The sequence below is a fragment of the Columba livia genome, chromosome 2 (genome assembly GCF_036013475.1).
Source record: "Columba livia isolate bColLiv1 breed racing homer chromosome 2, bColLiv1.pat.W.v2, whole genome shotgun sequence".
Lineage (NCBI taxonomy): Eukaryota > Metazoa > Chordata > Aves > Columbiformes > Columbidae > Columba > Columba livia.
Genome location: NC_088603.1, coordinates 151339496 through 151363509, shown reverse-complemented (window position 1 = coordinate 151363509; position 24014 = coordinate 151339496). Strand labels below are relative to the sequence as shown.

The following is a 24014-nucleotide window of genomic DNA, read 5'->3' as shown; positions in this document are numbered from 1 at the left end:
GTCCAGATTAGCATCATAGGAAATAACAGAACAGGACTTTTTCACTCATACCGCATGTAGTACCTACAATAAGAATAACTTGTGGTTCTCCTTCACCCCACACTTAGTGTTTAGCAAACACTACATAAACATGGATGGAACAATTTCTTAATAAAAGGTTATTTAAAGGCAAATGGGCATAAGAAATAAGTGTGCAAAGCAGAATACAGAAGAATAGTCCATACTATAGCTCCATCTAGCTATTAACCCATCTTTGTTAAATGCTAGAAGTAGCCTTGCAGATAGATAGCTCACCTTGCAAATGCACGTGGTTATCATCTGGCCAGACCAAAAGGAAACATATTCTCGTATTAATGTGCAAATGAGTGGTGCCTAATAGTGCTAATCAATGTTGTACAGGAAAAAAAAAAAGTGAATTCTTAAAAAGATAATGGTAAATAGCTGACAGACAGAAGGGTTTTGCAATGACTTGTTAGCCACCCTCTGTGCTGCCCACTGATGCTTCTGGACATTTGTTTCATTAGGAGAAGCTCCACATTAAGCCATACTGCTTTTTCAAATAGAAAACTATCCAATTAAGAATCTTATTTCTTTTGAGCAGTCAACTATGTAGGCTTAACTGAAATGCTGATGATGACTAAATCTTTTTTAGCCTTTGTAATATATTTTTACTGTGTGCCCCTGTGTGAGACGGAAATACTTAAACTGATAATGACAACAGGGTGGGCAGGTATGTATCAGGCAAAATGTTGTGACTAAACTCCCATTTACAGAGACAGCAAGCTCAGGCACTGGCAGGAAAAACATCCCACTGAATCAGCACTTCCCAAAGCAGTGTGTGAAACTGAAACATGCAACAGCACTGCCAAGTTTTGCAGCAAAGAACAAAGGATGCCTGGGAGTTGAATTAGATCCTGGTGTTTAAAACCTTGCTGTACAGGATACTGCCCTACTTCTGATTCTTTGGGTAGCCTGTGTTGCATTTGCTTGGGTGTCTCTCCAGAGTGTTACTCTATAAAGTGCAGACAGACTCCTACTTTCTTTATTCATCCATTCTCCCTTCATTTTGCTATTCCTGCACCCTTTTGTCCATTTTTAGGATAAGTAAATAAACACTGCTTAGCTCCTATTGAGCCGCAATTATAGTCTAAGACACAGAAGTGGAAGCATTTATCCATTTCTCTTGCCACATTTTGCAAAGTGTGCTGCTGGAGGAGAGGGCGCTTGCAGGGAATTCAATGATCTTGGCTTTACCCAGAGAAAATTCACTGGGAGCATTCTGAGAAAATAAAACATTTTGTGACCCTGTTGCTGAGAGGCTTCAGGTTGATGTAAAACTATACCTACCAAACTTATGAGGAACCAAATCTTTTGCAAGTGGCAGCCACTTTAGTGCCATTTGAGAACATGCTTTAGATGTTCCTCTAGGAGACTGCACATGTCCTGACTGGTGAAGCAATGTAGTTATTACAATTGACCTAGACTTAACCTTTGATCCTTGGAGGAGAGCTCTTAAGTCATTTTTTATTAGTCATCTCTTCTGGGTCATGCCTCTGCATCTTCCTCTGTCACAATCCTTTTCTAACTCACCTCCAGGACAGATGCTGGCTGGTTACTGACTGTATATGCCAAGGGAGAAATACACTTTACCTAACTCTGCTAATACCCCAAGGGCCCCACTTATCTTTCTGAAGAAAGCCTGGGAAAGTCTTAAGAAAGGCAGCAGGGTTGTGTTTTATACCTCTGCAGCCTCTGATGAGAATAAGAAATGCAGCATTCAGTGCAAAGTTGACTTCAGATATGCCGCAAGCCAGCTGACTCTGAGGGCAACCCACGTGAATAAAGCACTGCCTTGTCTGCTTACACACACCACTGCTGTGGCAATCTCCAGGTATGGGGATGTCTATGTGTTTGCACACTCCCTTGTAGACTGGGGTCCTTCCAGCCTGTGCTTGAAATGCAGGAGATAAACCATTCAAGCAAGGACATCAAAGCTGCATTCTACAGGATATACAGAAAGGACTACCCAGGCCCTGAGCCTGCCATCTGGAGAGTTCAGTCTCCTGTGTAATTTTTTGTACTACTGTCAGCATTTCCTTTAAAATCACAGCCTCAGGTATTGTTATTTTCTTTTTTATTCCAATAAAAAAAAATAAAATACCTTTCCCAAGTTGTTTTCCTTCAGAATTACTCTTGCTTTAATACAGAGGTGAACAGTCTTCACAACCCCATGATCTACACACTGAAGTCTCTGAATAGCAAAGTGCTCAGACACTGACACAAGAGCTTGGAGAGAGAGGAAGAATGGGAGTTCTGGGACAATCCCATGGGAGATCACATCTCCTGAGCAGATGGGACTGTGCTGAAGTGCTGCAGAGAGCTGCAAGCCCCAGCAGGCTTTATTAGTTTGCTTCCTCCTGTGCTTTGGGATCCAGCACAAACCCCTGCCAGCCTCCTGACGGCAGTCTCAGCTCTGGTGCCTCAACGTACTCCATGGCAGCAGGTGGTCATCGCTGCCACGGTGTGCAATAGGTGGGCATCGCCTCCTGTATGTTCACTTTCGGGCTTTAAGTTCCTTTCAAGCTCTTGACTGAGTGGTTTTGTAGTGAGACTGGCCAGCCGCTGTCCTTCCTCCCTTGGAAATGTCCTCTGGGGATGATTAAGAACGTTTGGCTTGCTGCAATTTTCACATCAAAAGCATAAAGCCTGGTCAATCCCTACTAGCAACTCCACTCATTTTCAGGACTGAGAGACCTCAGCATCTCAAAAGCGTATTTTTTAAATGCGGCGTTATCTTGACTACCACGGCATGCCGTGGGTGGAAAATATGGAAAAGACACCAAGTATATAGATAGCTAGAAACGTGAATGTAGTATTGCAGACTGTGATAGAGCTAATACATAAAACATACAGGATTAAAGCACCAGGCACCTTGACCCAGCTGTTAATGGAACTGGAATTCTCAACACTTGTGGCACGGGTTGTTAGTCCAGAAACAAAGAAATAATTCATCACTGACTGCACACCACCAGCCTTTTATTTTAAATAAAAGGGATGAGAATCACCATCAGATAAACATTACTGTCCTGCCTTGATTTTAGCACAGCTGCTTCCAACCCAGGCCTGCTCAAGGCTTTTCAGAGGTGAAACAGAGTTGTGCTGCCCCTTCGGAAAGGGGTGAGAGGTGTCTACTCCAACTGCAGGTGGTAGGGAAGAGGTTGAGTGGAGATGAAAGGCTGTGCTGAGGGGATGCAGATAAATAAGTAGATGCAGAGAGGCAGCAGTAGTGTTGCTTATTCTTCCCCTTCCACAGGTATCCCGACTCCCTCCATGACCCTAGCCTGCCATCCCATGTCCTGATGTACACAAACTAAGCACCAGCACCATTAGAATTTTCTCACACAGCAGTCAGATATCTGCTTTGCCTGGTGCCTGACTTTGACTCTGATTCTGACCCACAGACTGTAATGGGAATAAAACTTCACCAGCTGAGCCAAAGTGGAGTGTTTGAGAAGTTGCGGTTTGATCTAGAGCCGGTTGAAATGAAAACGAGGATTCACACTGGCCTTAGTGGATCAGTGAATCAATGCCCATGTGGCAACATGTTTATTTTGAATCCACCCCTATAAGGGAAAATCACAGCGTCAGCTGCTTTGTGGGTTTTTTGGTGTTTTTTTGGTTGGTTGGTTGGTTGGTTTTGGTTTTGTTTTGTTTTTGTTTTGTTTGTTTGTTATTAATATTTTTTTGATTGTTGGCCATGAGAAATAATCTCATCAACATCACAAACATATACATCAGACTCCCAAACCCACTCACATTTTGTTTATTTTTCTGGAAAGCAACACAGGACAAGGAGCTGCCTTATTTTAATGTGCTAGGTCATGGTCAAAAGAGTCAACTATTATTTTTCTGTAAGAGATTGTATTTGCTGTACGAACCAACTATCAAATTCATCTGACAAGTTAATCCATTAACCTAACCTTCATCTAATAAATACCAAAGAGTACAGATTCCCATTGATCTCAGCTGTCTCAGGGATTTTGGATTCTTTAAACTCAGTATTGCATGTAGCTAAAGGGTCCATCAGAGTTATACCCATCACGTATGCTGCCCGCTTTTCTCATGTCTTATAAATAATTCCCTAAGCTGTTCTTATCTGCTCCAGCCACTTCTTCACTTACTTATTTGTTTATGCTTATCCTGTGCTCTCATACTGAGTCCAGCCCTGAAAAACTTCAGCAAGCTGTTTTCTGCTTCCACAGGGCTTACCCCACCTAATCCGATTGCCATAAAATAGGTGTACGTGTCTCCTGTGGTCACTGTTTCTGGGCTCTGTCAGTGGCACAAGAGCCAGGACCAAACCCTCATCAATGTTTGTGGAAACCTCTTACCCATTTCACTGGTAATTATGCTTGTGGCAGCTCATTTCCCCTCTGAAAGGCAGTATTGGAAAGGCAGTATGTACACAGAAGAATCAAGTAAAACGTCAAGCATCTGCTGGTTGTCAGCAAGCATTCAACTTATATCAGATTTATACAGTTTGATTTTAGTTTGAAAGCAAATCTTGCTTTACAAGACTATGTTAGGACTTCCCTACCAGACATAGTGTTCAACCCAATGACAGACCTTTCTTAACCCTTGGTGTGCCAGGTCTGAGCAAACAGATCACAGAACCATAGAATGTCCTGAGTTGGAAGGCACCCACAAGGATCATTGAGTCCAACTCCTTTCTCTGAATATGACAACCCCACAGTTCACACCATGTGTCTGAGGATGTTGTCCAGTCTCTTCTTGAATATTGTGAACTTTTCAAGCAGGACTTTGACAGTTGCTGCACTGTGGAAATCAAATTTCAAATTGGGAGGAATAGCAGTGGGTGGATTAACCCCCATGTAACATAGGTTGGCTTTTAATCCCATCTCTGTCTACCAAATCTGTTTAATTTTATCAAAACAGTTTGCTCTCCTAGGATTTTTCCCCCTTCTTCCATTCCCTTTCTCCATGGTCAATTTCTATGCTGCTCTGTAAATTTTGGGTTGCATGTGGCACTCACCATTTTTTAATGGCCTTTCAGAACACAGGGTGAAAAAACTCAGTGTTCACACCCACAGAGAGCAGCTCCTTTCTGCTTCCCATGAGCCTCAAGAAACCCACATACAAGTTGAATTTCCCATTTTAGCTGTCTTGAACTCATGGTACTTGTGTTCCACACACCGGGCACTCTGAACATGGTCCTTGCTTCGTGCAGCCTGTGAAGTGTCTCAAGCCTAAATTTCTTTTACTCTAGCCATATAATCAACCTTTTGATACTCAACATACAAGAAACATCCAATAAGTGGTAACTTCTAATCCTTTTGGGAAGAGGTATTTCCTTTCCTTTAGGTTAATTTTTTCATCCAGCTCTTACTTTGTAAAGACATAGTTAAGGCTTCACTATTGCTTTAAAGCCCAGTTGTTAGAACAGACAGGCTTAGAAAGTCAGTGCTGACACCACAACATTTGTAAAGGTGATTATAATCTTGGAAGCATCAACAACAGCTTGTTAAAAAGGTAATCCATTTTTTGGGGGGTTTTTTTGCTTTGTTTGTGGTTTTTTCCTTATTAGAAGAATGGAATTTCTGTTCCAAATGTCCTTATCCATAAACAAAATATGTCCCATATGCACTGCTATAGAATGGACTTCTTTTCCTTTTGTTTTCCTTTTGTTTTTTACTCTTTTAAAAGGAAAAGCATCATTGAAAGGAAAAGGGAAGCTACACCAGAGCATAAATGTCAGGGGTATAAAGGAAGCCATCCTCAGACACCCCTAGTGACTAATAAATGCCAGTAAAATTCATTCCACATCTGGAATGTGGTCTGTAGAAAGTCCGACAAGTATAAATCACCACCCTCAATCAGAATACAAATCCTGCCATGATGCAAATAATGCATAGTTCGTATGTTTGTGTATTTTACTGCGGTATCAGGAGGAGGAAGGAAGGGCCAGGTGACAGGATACAGGGAAGTTAGAAAATAACTTTGCCCATTTCAAGAAACAATACACTGCTTCCCCCGGAAGAAGAATATTTTTTAGAAAGGAAATTTACTCTCTCCTGCTTCACCACTGCTAACTCCTCCTCCCCCTACTTAGAAGCCTCCAGCAAAAAAGGAATTCAGATATCTTGAACTCTGCAGTTAGAAGGTCACGAAATACCAGCTTGGCTATGCTGTCTACATCCCCTTTTCCTTTGTACAGCAGTTATTGCGGATCAGATGCAAGTGCATCTCCTGCTTCACCTCCTTGGAATATTTGCTTCTTCCCCCCCGGCTGCAGTTCACCAGGGGGTCACACCAGCAGCTTCTCACTGATTTTCAAGAGTCCGGGTCTTGCAAAGGTGACTGTCAACTAGTGCAATCAAGCTAACACTGAATTTCTCTATTTTTTTTTTCCCCTGGACATGGTCAGCTGTGGCACACAGTCTTGATCCGAAGACCTTAGAAGCCAAGGAAAATGTAAGGGAAAATCCCCACTATGGGTTTCACAGTATAGGTATATGGCAAGTGAGAACTTTTGTACTCTGACTCTGAAAACCGAACTATACAGTATGGTCACATCAGCACAGCTTTAGCAACCGACCCACACAGCCTCTCACCCACGGATCTGCTGTTCGATGTTTTCGTCATAGCTCCTGATTCACCCTTCAACATCCTAGATGGCTTCCAAAAATGAAAACTCATGATTAAATGTTAAACTGTCAATCTGAGTCTTGAGCATGTGTGAGGGAGGGTCTCACAATTCACACTGTGTGTCTCCCTTCTGCACTTACCAGGCATGCAGGGCTTACCACTTGCGTGATGCCCAGAAAATCATCACTGAAATTCTCACACTGTTCCTGTGTACATTATCTAGGGAGGAAAAAGAGATCTGAAGAAGCACGTGGCAGACATTTTTCACACAAACACAGTGAGACAAATTCAGGACCCAGGAGGACGGCTGTAAATGTAGCATAATTCCATTTTAGATTTGTGCCATCGAAGCTGAAAAGAGAATTGTGCTTTAAATAAGTAAACCAATAATACATAAAAATATATTTTTAAATTATTATTAAAAGCGTTTACACAGCGTCATGATCTGTAAGGTAAAACCACCTTAATCACAAGTGGAAGGGACTGAATCTTGGGTTACTGCTAATATGCAGCAATTGCTTCAGGATCTGACCCAATGGCTTTCTGTGGAATAAAAATAGAGCATCTGCAGAGAAAGGTAAGCCTGCTGAAATTCTATGAAGATTAGAGGATTTTCCTATCCCCTAGAGATAGTTCCTGTTATGCAGCAGAGAGAAACCTCTTAGTCAATCCTTAAAATACTTCCCTCTTCTTTCCTACAGAAGGGTACATTATTTATCAAAATGATCATTATTTTATTTTATTTTGGGACTCTTTAGACACAGATGTCTCGATTGGAATACCAACACAGGCTGGAAATTCTTCATTGTGTGACTTTTCTGTGTTTGAGTGTACCTTCTAGCCTTAAGTTTGGGATATGAAAGTCTCCTTCAACCAAAGACTAAAGAAAATGTACCCATAGTTTAAGTACTGTGATTCAGTTCACAGACTCACGGTAGTCCAAAGAAAAACCCCTAAATACAGACAATGAGTGCCTGTCATGCTGTCTGGATCTGCTCCTACGATGCAGCACTAATTGGTACCATCCTCTATTTTGACTGTATGCTTCCCTTATTTAACTGGTAACATAAGAATGGTCTTGGTGGTCAGTACAAATACACACCAATGCATCTTGATCGCCATCACCTTAAATTCCAGCCCTCACACCTTCTGCAAAAATTAACCTGGGATTTTAGAGGTTTTTTAAAATAATTATTATTATTTTTCAATTAGCCATTCATCTGCTTTCCCTCTAAGACTTTTTTTTGAAGATCCAGTTAAGATATTGCAGGTACCAAGACCTCTTTGTGTGCTGTAAAGCAATAAAAACAATCTCTTCACCACTACACAGTACAGCTTGAAGAAACACAGTGTCCAGGTCAGTCTCAGGTGTGTTCCTGATGGTGCCAGGTGTCAACAGAAAGCTCTCTAAAGACCCATTTGGTAATTAAAGGCTTCCTTTCCCTGGCATATGGTTCACTACATCTTAACTATTCAGTGCACAAAGCTGAATGTTCTGTCAGCTACCTACCAAATCTTTCACACCTAGAGACTGGAGATTGTCTCTGTGAAAGGTTATTTTTAAACATCTGAGGTTTAATTTGTTGTTGTTTTTGTTTTTTGAACCACCAGCTTTCTAAATACAGAAATGCTATGAACCTGTGAGTTGGGTGCCACTGAATTTTGCACTGCTAAGTTAATTTCAAATACAATTTCAATGAAGCAAAACAAAACAAAACAAAACAAAACAAAACAAAACAAAACAAAACTAAACTAAACTAAACTAAACTAAACTAAACTAAACTAAACTAAACTAAACTAAGGAGGATGCATCCCAGGAGTGTGGTCCTTCAGCAGCAGGGGAGAATCTGGTGGGAAAGGCAAACAGTAGCACAGGAAGATGAACAGGCTTTTTTTGCTTTCTGGGGAGTAGTTAAAGTTAATACCGTATTCTCTGATTTTTATCCCTAATATACACTGCCTTGTGACCTACTCATCCATTAAATGTGAGCTACATCATGTATATTTTTATTAAATCTTAAATCCAAGCTCATAAGTTTATATAGATCATAAAACCTGGACATGTGTTTTCTCCTGCAAGACTCACAGAAACAATGCTTTTCGTCTTGAATTTCTCTATAGACTCAGTCTCAGTGTTTGAGTCCCTGTGGTTTAATGAGCAGACACTTCTCAGCAGAGGAGTTTAAGCTGTTGTTGGGCAGGAACAAAACTCTTGCTCAGGCCAGTCACAGAAGTCGCACAGTCACATCACACCAGACAAAATACAGGTTGGTCCTTGAAAGAAGAGTATTCTTGAAAATCACTCTCTCAAGGCATTTGTCATCTCTTTCACGCAATTCCTACCACGGGTTTCTTTGCAAGAATAGTTTACACTCAGGTCTCTCCATCTGACTCCGCACCTCCACAAACACACTTGTGCCGACAGAAGAAACAGAGGGAAGAGAACTTGAGTTTGGTGAGTGCTTGGGGGTAAAGGAGGGTGGTTGTGAAATTGCACCCACAGAGTTCAGCAAACTGCTTAATTACAGCTCCCATCCCATCCCATAAAAACCAAACCCAACTTCTTTGTTTCTCTCTGCTCCTTTTATCTTGTCTGTTAGTGTATTGCAGCAGAAATCTCAGAAGAAGACCCAGTTTTACTGGCACATTTTTCTCTTTTTGAATTTTGAAAATTTTCCTTCTTCTTCTTTTTCTTTCTTTTTTTTTTTTTTTTTTTAGTATAAGTCTTAAAAAGTCACTTTATCTGGATGGGAGAGCTCCACCAAAAGTCTTTGAATGTAAGGAAATATGTAATGAAAAAGCTTTCCTTGGTATTGAATTAAATTAGTCTTTCAAAGATTTTAGGAATTCTCAATCCCAAAACTAATCTTTGTTTTAACAACAACAAAGCACCCCCTTCGTATTGGAAATCAAAGAAAAATTCTGGCAGAAAATGATCAGCCAGATCTATTATTCTGGTGCATTTACCTTAGATTGTCTTTTTTTTTAACCATACTTCCTGTGTGTCTTATCTATGATTACATACTGTATAATCAGCTCTCTGCAAAACTAATATTTTTCATATGAAAAATATACATAAATATTTTCACTTAGAGATTTACACAGAAAAAGGTATTTAGATTAGTAAATTTAAGGGAAAAAATACTTTTATGGAAGGATTTGGTTTTATAACTCATGGCCTTCCAATAAACTTGGGTTAAGTCTTTCCGCTACTGCAATTAATACAAGACTTGAAGGAGTTTCAAGAAGAGACCAGCCTCCATTGCCCTCAAATCGCTATGGACACAAACCTAAGGGCCCTCTCCCACTCTGAATAAAACAATAGATGGATACAGATGGGTGAGTGGAGGGAAAAAGTAGGAGATTCATATTTATACCATGAAACAACCGTAGTAGAGAAGTTAGTCATCTAGTCTCAGTTTGTTGTCCAAGCTTGGCTTGGCTGTTTGCTTGGCTGTGCTGTGAACTGGACCAGGGAAGTAAGCCAGCTTTTCCAAGCCTGGTCTTCTGCAATCTGCAGCGGTTCCCAGAGCCACTACAACATGACTACACAAGCTGCTGTGTTATCATAGCTGAGAAGACACTAGGCTAAAATATGGGGCAGGAACACACGGTAGGAAAATAAGAATACTTCAAGCTGATCATGTTGGTGAAAACTGTGTTCTGAAACCAGAGTGTTTGCTTCTGATTTGGAGTCTCCTGGCTCACCACTTGACACGGGTAATTGTGCAGCACTACCGTGTTCATCTGAGGTTACTCATGGATGTTTTCCTTGGGGACATTCAGCTGTTGAGCCAGTGTTTGTTCTGTCTTTGAGACAGCTTATGCATCATTATGACACAGGCACCTGAACCTGGGAACTCCTGCCAGAGATGAACAAGTGGGGTTGTGATGAGATTTGTATTCATACAGATAACAAGAATATCCAGAGCTATAAATATTGCTAACAGATATATCCTGGTTGTTCAACCTCATTCTTCAAAACTGAAGCCAAAATCAAAATAGTATAGATATAGAACAGACCTACCAGACTAGGAAAGGGGAGAAAATTAGAACTATTATGCCTTACCTCCCAGCTATGAGGTTCTTAAACCTCTAAGACAGCTATCCCCAGATCTTGGTGGGGATTTGGAACCAAATGCTAGATCAACCTTTGCTCTGCTCCAGGATGGCAGCTCTTTTATTCTTGCTTGCTATTGACTATATGTATTTCTGATGGAAAGCAGATCATATAATGAGACCCATACAAGGGAAGAAGGGCTTCATCATAACCATTCCCGAACACAACAGGGTCTTAAAAAATTTTCCAAAAGAAAACAGGAAGCTGCCAAAAAGAAGTGGACAGCTCTGATCCAACAGTCAGCTCTTTTGTTTGAAACCAAGAAAACCACCATTCAGGACTCTAATTGATTAAAACTGAGTGCAATTGCCGGAGCACCAATAATTGCTGGAAGAGGGCAATGGTCACCCTAACGTGTTGTCACTTCAGAGGAAGCTGAACACTAACAACCAATCAAGTAGCATTAGTTAAAAGTAACCTTATAATGACCTCTGATTTCTCCTTCAGGAAATATTTTCTACACAATTTGTATTTCGTTTTCAATGCTGGCTCGTATGTCTTTGAATATCTTATTTATTTTAAATTTTAAAAGACGCAGAACTCTTCACTGCTCCATTCTGGTTGCAAACGCTTAATACCTTCTGATATGATTTCCAGACAAACCCCAGGAATTCCAGAACTCATCTAAATTTGTCCCATTCTTACTCCTTGTTTGCAACAAAACTGTCTCTTTTGCTAACTCTTTTACAGCTGCCATTAGTTTTACTTGCCTTGTTTTTCTTGATTAGTTAGCCTTGATTAACTCAGACCCCCACTTGACTTAGTCTTACTTTTTCATTCACTCACATTCATGTAACACTTCTTCCTTTCCCACAATGTTGTGTTCAGAATTGCAAGAATGTTTCTTACAGTCCCATAAACTTTATATTGTCCTTACAGCCTGAAGGTTGGATTGACCTGTAAACCCTGGAATCACCACTCCTATTTACAGAGAAAAATAATGGTATTGCACTTCAGGCTTTTTCAGTAAAGTTATGAAATGTAACATTGCTTCAGAAAACCTGGTGCAAAGAAAAAGCAGTCAAAAGTTGTGGGAGTTTTGTTTGGTTTTAAATCTTACAATTTTTAAAAGGATTTCATAATTTGTGGAAACATATCTACTCTTTAGGTCATTGAGATTTTCCTTTCTAAAGGAATTACTTTCTCGGTTGTGCTAAAACCTCTGAAAGTCTGATACCAGCTTTATTTTATTTTGCTTTGGTGACACATTTCTTATGTCCAGTTATTCTATCAAGTGATGCATACATATTGGAATACCTTTTTATAAACCACAAATCTATTTTACATACAAGAATAAAATCAGGAAGACATATGTCTTGAACGTCCAACACCCCCATGTTCTTGTATTCTCATAATTCAGGTTGCGCCTTTAATTTGGCTTGTTTTTTTTGTCTCTTACAGTGTCATCTAAAAACATACAGTAAACATGTAAGACTGGGGACTGTCTCTTTCACGTTGCCAAATCATCAGACACCTCTAGAATGCTGTATAAATATTAAATTATACTAATTAATAAATCATCTCTTTACAAATGAAAAATGGAGTACTGAGAAGTAATCTCATCCTATCAAAACAGAACAAAATCCTGCCCATGAAGAGGCCTGTAATTAAGTAGAAATGTCTGGAAACCCAGGGAAACTTTGTGAGCAAGCAAAGCATTTTAGGTGCGGTGAAACAAAATGGTCCCCAAATTACTCACGGGGGCTTCCAAATTACTCATGGGGGCTTCCACCATGGGAAGGACAGTATTTCTCTGCTGTGCTTCCCAACACAGTCTCAAAACAGAGGTGGCCCCAGAGTGAGAATGGAACAAAGAGGTTTCCCATCCAAGCATAGATGGAAATGAATGTGTCCCTGCTCGTGAATTAGAGGATAGGTTGAGGGCAGCTGGTATCGGAGGAAAAGACTGGATGAAACATCTCTCAGAGCTTTGAGAGATAAAAGATTGACAGCTTCAAAGGGAGTGTTGTGATTCAATGAACGAGAGTGGACAAAACATCTGGACTTGGAGGGCTGCACACTTGTCCTGGAGGAGGCAGACTCAACCAGATCATCAGCTTGCCCCAAACTTCCTGCATAGTGGAAAACAGAGGCACGGTTGTGTTCCAGCCTGGAGCACATAAGTTATTTCAATACAACCAGATGGAAATAAGAGACAAAGGTCTCTGGGAAATATGAAGGACAGGAGCACTTGAACAAGAATTTTGGCTGGTTCTGACGGTCAAGCATGTCCCCACCTACAACAAGGGCAGGGAATATAGTTTGGATGTGTTGATCTTTTGTCTTTTCACAGAATCACAGAATGTTAGGGATTGGAAGGGAAGGATTGCTGGAAGGATTTTTAAAAATGAAAAAAAAAAAGACATTTTAGTCCTCTTAAATCTTTGTTTCCTTGTTCCAAACTGACCAGTAAATTCACTGCAAGCTCTCTCCTTTCCACTATGATCTTAAAATAACATCAGATCCTTTTCCCTGTCATTCTCTCAACAGTACCAAAGTTGTGCATTCTCCTCTTCAGGACTCACTTTACGTTTAACTTTTTTGTTAGTTGAGGTAGATAATGCTTTTGGGATACATTTGCAAGATTCAAAAACTTTTAGGTAAAACACAGGTTTTGTTAGAAAAGTACACACTATCCTTCTTGTTAAGGAAGGAAGGGAATATTGGACTACTGCAAACTCTCCATGTAACTGGGAAGCCGTCACTCCTCTGGGGTCAGAGTCCAGAGGATCTGAACTTTGTTCATTCACTCCTGCCTGCAAACAGGGAACCAGGAAACATAAACACCTAAAAGATAAAAGCAAAACATAACCCTAGAGAAACAAACCTGGACATTTACCCTCACTGATCTAACTTTGGATCAGACTAATACAACTCACCCTGGAATCTACTGGCAGCTACTACTATTCATGCTACTGTGGAGGAAGGGACCTACCAGGTTAAGAACTGCTTTTGCGGCAGAGATCCTAAAAATCAGGCATGAAATCAGACATGAGGAAAGATATGGAATAACAAGACAACGTTATTTTACTGTGAGAAGAGCAGGAATCTTTATATGATGGGGTGTAGTGGAGAATGTCAGGTATGTACATAAAATAAAAGGCTGTTGCAACAAACTCAGAATATTTTGCTAATCTTTATTGAGAAATCAGCGTGAAAAATTCATCATTGCAAAGTCAATGTCCCTGTCATGTCTGTTGCCCAATCTGCTTGACCCAGACCACGATAAAAGGAAAGGCAAAAGACATACTATTTTCTGATGGACTTTCCCTTGAGAACCTGTTGCCAGAGGGGCAAGGTCTGGCTCAGCAGAGGGTTTGCTGAGCTCTGAAGCTGGTGTCTGTGGGGTGCACACAGGGAGCACAGACATCTACAGCTCTCCCTGCTGCACATTTCTCTCTTTCTTCTCTTCCTCATCCATTGCTTTCTAGGTCCACAGTCTGTTGGGCTTTAGCTCCATGTAATCAAAGCTTTTGCAGTGATCTGCCTCATCATAAACCTGGTCACTCTAATTTTGGCTGCTCCATCTTCTACCAGCGTCACATTGATGTCACTGAGCCTAGATATGGACCAGTTCTGTAAACCCTAATTTCCTTCTCCATTTCTCAGTGTGTTTGATGGAAAACCTCATCAAGGTTAGAATGGGGAAGAAAAAACTGAGAAGCCAGGAACAGGAAAGGAAAAAAAAAAAAGAAAAAAAGGGAAAGAGGGACCAAGGGCTGAGTCTCCAGCACCAAAGGTGAGGTTTGTGCAATGAATTCCCTCCATCTGCGCTTCAAACTAGAGTTCATGAAATTATATGACACCATGCTGCAGGCTCTTTTCTGCTCCATGACTCACTTGTCAGATCCTGATTTGCATGGGGACAGGTAGGAGAGATGCTGTAGCACTGGACTGCAGCCAGGAAACATCTCCCTGTTCATGGGACCTGGTCCTCCAAGTCATGCTTCTCTGCTGCACACAATGCCTGGGTCCTTACCTAGCCATATGCCAGATGTGCAGTCTACTTTGGGACTTTCACATGCTAGGATTGGATAAATTTAAGAAGTCACAGGGCAGAATGAACTTTAGGGACATTAGGTACATCCTCACATAAACATCACCTGACAGAGAGGAGAATGGTGTCTTCTGCTTTCAGAGAAAGCAGATGGAACCAAGTACAGAAATTTTCTGCATCTATCATAACTCAGCCACACTGCACAGAAACCTTAAGACGCAAAATTGATACAGTATTAAAATGAAATAAGTGCAGCAGTTTGGCCTAAAATTGCACTGGGAATCACAATGTCACATTTCTTAGCTATGTATGTGCTTCAGCTCACAGCCACGATATATTAACAGTGACTTTCCACAGATAAGGCTGTTAGAAACGGTTGTTACAAGTCCTCTCCCCAAAAATGAGATCTGTAGTCCATCCTTGGAAAAGCATGTGCTTCTCACTGGATTTTCTTGAGAATGTCTTTTTGGATCCATGGACAGCACTCAGCTCTCCGGCCTTTCAGCTGGTCATTCTGACAGTGATTTGTATTATCACACTGTCAAAGAGGGACCCCAAAATTAGTTTTAGGCAGAAAACCAAGGTCCAAACCAGACTTTTATTCTGCTGGGAAAGTCCGGCAAAACAACCAATTAGAAATGGGGTTTATACAATCAGTTAGCACTCTGGTAACATCAAATACAGGTTCAGATATCAGTTGAGGAAATTATTGGGGTACAGCAAATAAGAATAATGGACATCCACAGTGTGCATAGACGTTGCTCATGAAAAACAATGCCAGAGCCGTCCCTGACTCCAGGAAAATACACTCACTTGTCTAGTGAGGCAAACACTCATCTGAGCGGCAAGGTATTATTAAGGAAAATACACTTGCTAGTCTGGTCAGGAATTATTAAGGTATCACTCACCCACACATGGAGGTGAGGCAGTCCCAGTCCTGGGAGGTTACCTTAGACAGCGTTCCGGTCTAAGGGAAGGGTCTCTCGGCTGCATTTGGCCCGTGGCTCTGAGAGGACGCACACAAAGGGAATCCTCGTCGGGAACCCCGTTTTTATAGTCTTGTCAGATCTGGCTGTGGGCATTCCAGAAGCTTCTTGGTTTCTCTGCACCCCCACTCTGGCTATGGGCACCCCAAAACTTCCTGACTCCTCGGCACTTCTTCCCCTCTCCTAGCTAACCAACAGAGGGTTAAACAAAAGGAGCTACTAACTGCCCCATTGCAGGAGAGGGGGGGATGTTTTGAGGGGGAGGGGGATGTGCATGCACCTTCCACATCGAAGGAAGGCGGGAGAAAGAGGGAATGTGCAGCTGCCACACACACGTGATGCAGTATCACTGTATGTTAAGTCCTTATATTCCCTGCTGTCTTAAAGAAATGCTGCTTGCCTTCTCCAAGGGGATGTATTTCAGTGGTGAGAGCAGAGATCCTAACACAAAACAGGGGAAACCTTCCACTGCTCTGTGCTTTTCTGTAACCAGTTGCACTCCTGCAAGGTCGGTATGGAAGGCTGCCAGATCCCAGTGGTTGTCTTTCACACCCTTATTATATAGGCTATTACTGTAGTTACAAGGCAATGAAGCTATCAGGCATATATATCAGCTCAGCACTGTATGTGTACTTCAAGAACCAGTTTAACAATAGCTTGTGCTTATGCATTTGATTAGGAGTTCAAACATACATGTTGAAAGAAAAGGAAATGCAGAATAGACATAAGCATTTGCTGTTACAAGTCACTGTGATTCTGTTCACTGCAGTGCTGTAGGTAAATTTACATTGAGACTATCTGACCCCAGGAGCTGCTGGCTAGCAGAATAGTATGAAATAGTTATATTGATGTTATCTCTCCAACAATATTTTAGAGACAAAAGACGAAAGGGCAGAGAGTCTTTAAGAAGATGCTTTATCAGCATGGTATCAGACTATTGAACCTACAACTGGGGTACTATAATACGCTTGGTAAGCATATTTTTGCCTTTTTAGGGTCGTCAAAGATCATTTGCTCCTTGCAGTAACTTACAAAAAGGAATCTAGAAGCACAGAATACTAAATTATCAGTATAGTCCAAAGTTATGTATTATTTACAAGCACAGTGTGAGCTGTCAGGTCAGTTAAATCAATTATTCACCATTTGTTCAATTTAGCTTTGTATAAATCTTCATTTTCTCACTCAGCAAATTCCAAATTTACTACAAAGCCTTATGCCATCTCTATAATGAGAACAGACTGAAAAGTATAAAAAGGCAGACAGCTTACTAAATTTATAAGCAACGGCTTGAAAAAAAAATGATCAATGTCTACACTTTGCTTTATTTTATCTGGAGTGTGATTTTGGTGCATAAATCATACATTATATATATATAAATTTACATCTTGAGATAGAAGGATTCACTTCCATCCATTTTTTGACTGTTACATACGTTAAGAGATTAAGACATTCCTGTAAGGACTGAGTGTCTGAGCAGAGGAGAGATTCACAGATTTTTAAGGCTAGAAAGGACCATTACAGATTGTGGCCTCTTGGATCACATACACCAGTGGTGTCAAACTCATTTTCACCGGGGGCCACATCAGCCTCGCGGTTGCCTTCAAAGGGCCAAATGTCATTTTAGGACTGTATAAGTGTAACTACTCCCACATTTATCTGGTCCTAAAATGACATTCGGCCCCTTGAAGGCAATCGTGAGGCTGATGTGGCCCCCGGTGAAAATGAGTTTGACAGCATCGACATACACCCTAAAACTTCACACAGGAAGGGAGTGGAGCACCTCCCTTATGAAGAAAGGCTGAGGGAGCTGGGTCTCTTTAGTTTGGAGAAGAGGAGACTAAGGGGGGACCTCATTAATGTTTATAAATATGTAAAGGGTGAGTGCCATGAGGATGGAGCCAGGCTCTTCTCGGTGGCAAACAATGATAGGACAAGGGGTAATGGGATCAAGCTGGAACACAAGAGGTTCCGCTTAAACTTGAGAAAAAACTTCTTCTCAGTAAGGGTGACAGACACTGGAACAGGCTGCCCAGGGAGGTTGTGGAGTCTCCTTCTCTGGAGACATTCAAAACCCGCCTGGACATGTTCCTGTACGACCTCACCTAGGCGTTCCTGCTCCAGCAGGGGGATTGGACTAGATGATCTTTTGAGGTCCCTTCCAATCCCAAACATACTGTGATACTGTGATACTGTGACTGCAACAAGTCCATGACTTCTGACTGAACTAGGCCATAATGGAAGAACTTAATTTTCTCTCTAATTTTGCCATAACTTGCTGCTTCATATCAGTGGAAATATGTGTATAGACCAAGGTAAAAAAGAACAAAATTGCTTACTTGTGTAACCAGAGAGTCAGCAGTCATACTAGATTCAAAGTCTGATCTGCTGCACGATGTACAACTGGAATGCATTGCTAGGAGAAGTTATTTGCATGGAAGATTTAAGTACATTATTGTTCAGGCAGCATGGAAACTGTGAGATTCTCTACCTTACTTAGAATCAGAAGGCCAGTCTGCCTTTTTTCACAGTGGTCATTACCTCATGGATTTCTGTAGCAGTCATTGTTTCAGTCACTGAAATGTGTACAGTGAGACTACTAGTATAGTAAGATTTTCCCTTTTTTCATTGTACTTCTCTCTTGAGCACAGAAAATATTAAATTTTGCCTTTCTTCTTCCTGTCTCTGTCCAAAATTTGACATGAATATAATTCTTCAAAGGAGAAATCATAAGAAGTTCCAGATTCTGCTTTTTTCACCATGTTGTAGGACGTATTTCTGACCCCAGCTCATTCAGACAAAAAGTTTCCAGTTCTGTGCACACTGAATTTGGCTTATGTAGCTGAATCGCCTTCACAAAGCACAGCTGTCGTCATGAACCCTCCTTGCCACTGGGTGCTTTTAAAGTGAATTGTGTTGCTTTGAGTAGAAAATGGAAGCAAACGTGGCACTGAGTAGAACAATTCTAACATGTAGAAGGTAGACCCAGAACACCTGGGAGAAGCATAGCTGAAATCTGCAAGGTCGGAATGATTGCATTGTTATTTCATTTCATTAAATTTAAGAGTTTAAAGAGAACGAAACAAGCAAACTATGCAATCTTCTTGATCATCTGAGCTTAAAGATAAAGAGGACATCAGACATGCCAAACAAAGGTGATATGAGTTTAGCTGAAGGACAGTTATGTATTTTCACAGTCCTTCCATTTCTGACTATCTTAATTTTTATTGTTCCATACCACCCAGAACAACTTTTTTTTGGAGCAAAGGTGATTTTATTTCTGTAGAGTGAAGTGGGGATGGTTGGGAACCACCTGAATAGAAGGGACAGCAGTTCAGTCTGTACTGCAGAGCAGGTAGATATTGGCAAAAGTGAGAGACGGGTGCTTGTTTTTGAGAAACCAGAGTATAGGAAGAACTTTTGGTGCTCCATAGCAAAAGAAAAGCCAGAGGGAAGATGTAAAGTTGTTGCTTTCCAAGTGTTTCTGTGAAATACCAGTCTGTCCTTGGGCTTGGCTGGACCAAAAAGCACTGAATAAGATGAGCCATTCACTGCTACGGAACAGGCTGTTTTCATGTCACTCAGTTATCAAGTTTACTGCGTGACAGATTGAAACCTGGATAAGCAGCATAAGTTATAGACATGCACTTGGAAAATAAAAATCATTACAGTCCCAAATCTATCCTTGGAGAGGAGAGTTTGGAGAGGTCTTTTGGAAGAGGTGTTAGATATTCAAAATTCATGAGCGCCTCTGTGTTTTATAGAGGAGTCTGGTACAGAGAGAGGTGTTCACGTTACAGCGTGGCTGGTGTTCTGTTACCTACTACGTTAGTGACTTCCCATTCCTGAGTAGTCGCTTACTTGCTCTGTGCAGTTCATTTTCTCATCAACATGCACACTGTACCTCTAAAATGTGCGGACATAATGTCTGTAAAGTATTCTGAAATATAATTTTAAAATGTTGCATTTCTCCTTTGAAACCTAGGGTATTTGGAAGGAAAAAAAAACACCTTAGACAGTAAACCAGTAAAATATCAAAAGCCATCCTCAGAAAAATGGGTTCACAAGATCATTAATTCTTTAAAAGCCCATCAGTTCAGTTAGTTACTGAAGACACTGCTCCAGAGAGGCCTCCTGCAAGATTTTTATCCCATGGAAATTACCATGTCAAAATATGTTGCAAGTCTGACATTTTTTCCCTGTCTATCCATGCGAGAACGTAATCGAAGAAAAAACTAAATTAAACATTTATGATAGAAACTGCTTGAAAGATGAGGTAGTAGCTAAGACTAACATGTCAGCTTTCCAGTCTGGTACCTTGCAGACAAGCTTTGTCCCCGACTGTTCTGCCTATGTTCCTTGGCTATTTAACAAGTATTATTATTGAGAAAATACCTGCTTAGGTAGGAATTGATTCCTTCCCTGCCACTTCTAAAAATTACTTTTTTTTTTTAAATGGTAAAATTTGCCCAGCCAAATGTTGAAGCATGTACCATGTTGTATAGCCAAAGAAGAAACTGGCCTATAGCATCGATGTTGATTACAGGACTACCAGTCCCTCAAAATCCTCTTAAAAATGAGAGTATCTGGCCTGTGAAAACTACAGCAATTTTTCATCTGTTTCTCTAGGACAATACTAGTAGAAATACAAACAGTATGGCACTGCTGACTGGTTGTTATTGAGCTTCTTGGTGAAAGTCAGAAGAACAGCTTTTATAACAGCCAACTTGGATGCTGTTGGGTCGATGGAAGAAATTATTTCCAGCACAGTGCTTCCCCAAAAATAACAACGTGGTCCTGGCTACTGTTTCAGCCTGAGTTTCTTTAGTTCAAATATCTGAAGAAACTCAGAAAAGATGACCCACACCATGATGGAACCCAAAAATTATCACCCTACACTGATTCTTCAAATCATGCCCTGCTAACCGGCATGTTGGACTGGTTACAGGTGGAGAGGAGAGGAGAGGAGAGGAGAGGAGAGGAGAGGAGAGGAGAGGAGAGGAGAGGAGAGGAGAGGAGAGGAGAGGAGAGGAGAGGAGAGGAGAGGAGAGGAGAGGAGAGGAGAGGAGAGGAGAGGAGAGGAGAGGAGAGGAGAGGAGAGGAGAGGAGAGGAGAGGAGAGGAGAGGAGAGGAGAGGAGAGGAGAGGAGAGGAGAGGAGAGGAGAGGAGTTGTGTCAGTACTCCCATTTGAAAAGCAATTTACGGTTCTCTGCAACTTCAGTTGACGTAACTTTGATGGAGATGAAAAAATGATCTTGGCTACTTGGGCTCTAATCATTAGGAAGTACTGGAATCAAGAGAGGTATTCCAAGCAAAGGCTTGACAAGCAGGTATTTAAGACTTTCAGTTCTCTTCCCATCTTTTAAAGAATAAGGGGTATCTCTGTGATGGATGATTTTACAAAAAATAGTCAGAGTTATAGAAGAATTAAAAGAATTAAAAGGAAGAACAGCCCTGAAGCCTGAATCATCAGGAAAAACAAAACAAACAAAAACAACAAAAAACCCCAAACAATTACTTTTACTGTGGGTGGTCACTACTGAACATCAACAGCACAGTGTAGTAAATTGACTAATACATCACGTCCTGTCCTGAACCATAAAAACATTTGAATTATTCTGCTTCATTTCCTTGCTCTAAGTTCTCTATGGTCTCTATTAAGGCAAACTCCTGTTGTGGAGGATGAGATGTTTTTCCATGAGCCACCTCTCTCCTCTAAAGTATCCTCTCAGGGCATCTGTAACTCATCCTGCAAAGGCTGAATATATAAGCTCTGATGTCAAAGCATATTCACGGAAGTGTTTGGCAACATAAAATTGTCTGAAGATGGTATACAAGTATAATAAGAAGTATAATAAGTTGGTGATAATATTTTCCAAATAAAACCATTCAGGATAAAAATAACTTTTTTTGTTTGTTTGTTTGTTTGTTTTTATAATGTCAAATTAAAGGACGAGCATTGCATCATCAGACTTTCACAACACATTAAAAATCCCAGAGAAACAATACATCACACAAGAAGAGCTTCCTACCAGACTCATGCAGCTAATGAAATTCTACGCAACATCTTCCAGGAAAATAGGTTGCGTACTCTGAAGCTTATATCCAGGATTTTTACAAACTGTTCTGCATGATTCATTCAGCGCTCAGTAGATTAGATGTTATTGAATTCACATGAGTTCGCGTTAAATAAATAAAGTGAAACACAACAGCTGGGGCTACTCATCACTCAAGCACATGACATCCATTGCCAAACCCAAGAGAGGGACTCAGAAGTGTTGTAATTACCAAACTGGGTCAGTGGTGAAATGGAAAGTGGGGATTGTTATAACATCAACCCCTTGGATTATCTGCAACCAGAACAAAATATCAGAGAGGTCTGAAGTAAATGGCAAGTACCAAAGCCACGAGGAATTGGTACATGAAGTACCAGCATTTCAACCTGTAAAATTTCATTACATGGAAAGGGGTAAACTGGAACAGTCTCATCCCACAGTGAATTGAACGGCCTATGTTGCAAGTGCCACACATGCAGAAATCCAACAGAAACTGGGGATCACAGGTTTCTCTCCTTTAAACTTTCATGATTTCTCCCCAAATGGTTGCTCATAGCTCCATGCTTGCTCTACATTTCATCAGGGCCAGGCACAGGAACAGAGGTAGAGCAAATGAAAGAAGAGGAGGTATGTGACAACACAACAATTCTATGTCAAGGAAGAACAAAGGCTTGAGATCAATGTGTGCCAGGCACAAGCAGGCCTGACTTCACACTACAAGAAGGAGGGAGACTACAGGTCTGAGCAATTCAAGGCCATTTTATACATGTTAGCTCAGCTTTCATGACAAAGGTCTTAAGCCTATGTACAGTGCAGGCTAGAAATGTTAACGTAGATCAAAAGGAGTCAGGGGAACTATGTGACTAGCACAGCATCTGCCTTGTTTGAACTTTCCTACCCTGCTAGACCAGGAACAGCTGGAGAGAAGAAGAGAGTGGCCTTTGGCACAAGACTGCTGCAAGACTCAAACTCAGAGTTTCCATCCCACAGCAAGACACCTTCACCACTCAGCGCCCCACCCCTGACATGTGCATACTCATTCTTTGTTTTGATAAGCAAATCAGAACGTACTTTAGTGTATTGTACCTGGGGGAATTTAACTCAGTACGCTGTGCTGAGGTTCCAAGAGGATGTAGTTATTTTTGACGCCAGTAATTTGTTTTTTGTCTCATTTCCAAATAGGACAAAAAAAAAAAAAAAAGCTAGTGCTGGATTTTTGCCTGGTTTCCATTCTAATTTACCATTTATGCCCTTGCTCAGCTGACATCAGTGGATATGTCAGAAAATCTTCCTCTTGCAAACTGTCATAAACAATACAGATACAAAGAAAATAAACAAACAAACAAACCCGAAGAGGACAGAGTAATCACTACTCAGCTCTTGCTCTCATCCTTGTCCCTGCATTCTGTACTGCTCTAACATCTGCCCTTAGGTGTGGCAAGCAGTCCTGCCTCACAATCACTGAAGGATGTACACACCTGGATCCCACCTATGGATCCAACTCATAGATTCACATCCTCTGCTCAGCTGTTATCCACCTGGAAGCATCTAAAACTCTCTACACGCCTCAGTTTTGACCTAGAAAGTCACCTAAAATCTGCCTGTGTGCATATGGAAGTGCACTTTTATTTCAAGAGCTAAACAGCAAGGGGTCATAACCAAAATTTAACTGCTTCAGAAATCGGTTGATTCTCACTTAAGTGAGCGAAGAGGCTCACTCAGAAATCTGAACTGCACCCATAATGAAGTAACAGCCACCACATTCTTGTAAGACTCTCACCTGTGGGATGCTGAGCTTCGGTGTGGTGAGCATGACACGGGGATTAAAGAAGTTGGATGATAATGTCAATATGAGCAGTCCCTCGAATATACTCGGGTTGAAACAGTACAGCATAACAGTCCAAGTCAGCAGTTGATAGTTGACATCAGCAGTCATACAGAACCACCCAGTCACATTTTCCTCCCTCCCAGCCTCTTTCTTTTAATGTTTGTTAACTTACCAGCTGCTATAGTACAGGCTTGAGGCAACACTCAGCTCTGACGTGCAGTTACTCACCCACTAAGAACACAATGCCAAAGATGGGAGACTTCAGCAGGCTCTTCTAGGCAAAATTTTAGAAATTTTGATGACAAGGAATTTTGGGGCACAGGTGTCCAATGTTATCTGTTATGCCTTTCTTGGAGGGCTATTT

General features: G+C 41.1%; 1 long non-coding RNA gene across 1 annotated transcript in view; it reads right to left on the bottom strand.

The window, feature by feature from the left end:
* LOC135578701 (uncharacterized) overlaps positions 1-23787 on the bottom strand; it is a 36865-nt gene extending 13078 nt beyond the window's left edge. The window contains exon 1 of the long non-coding RNA XR_010470792.1: positions 23603-23787. This is a non-coding gene — a long non-coding RNA (uncharacterized LOC135578701). The remainder of the gene's footprint in view (positions 1-23602) is intronic.
* Positions 23788-24014: the final 227 nt, after the last annotated feature.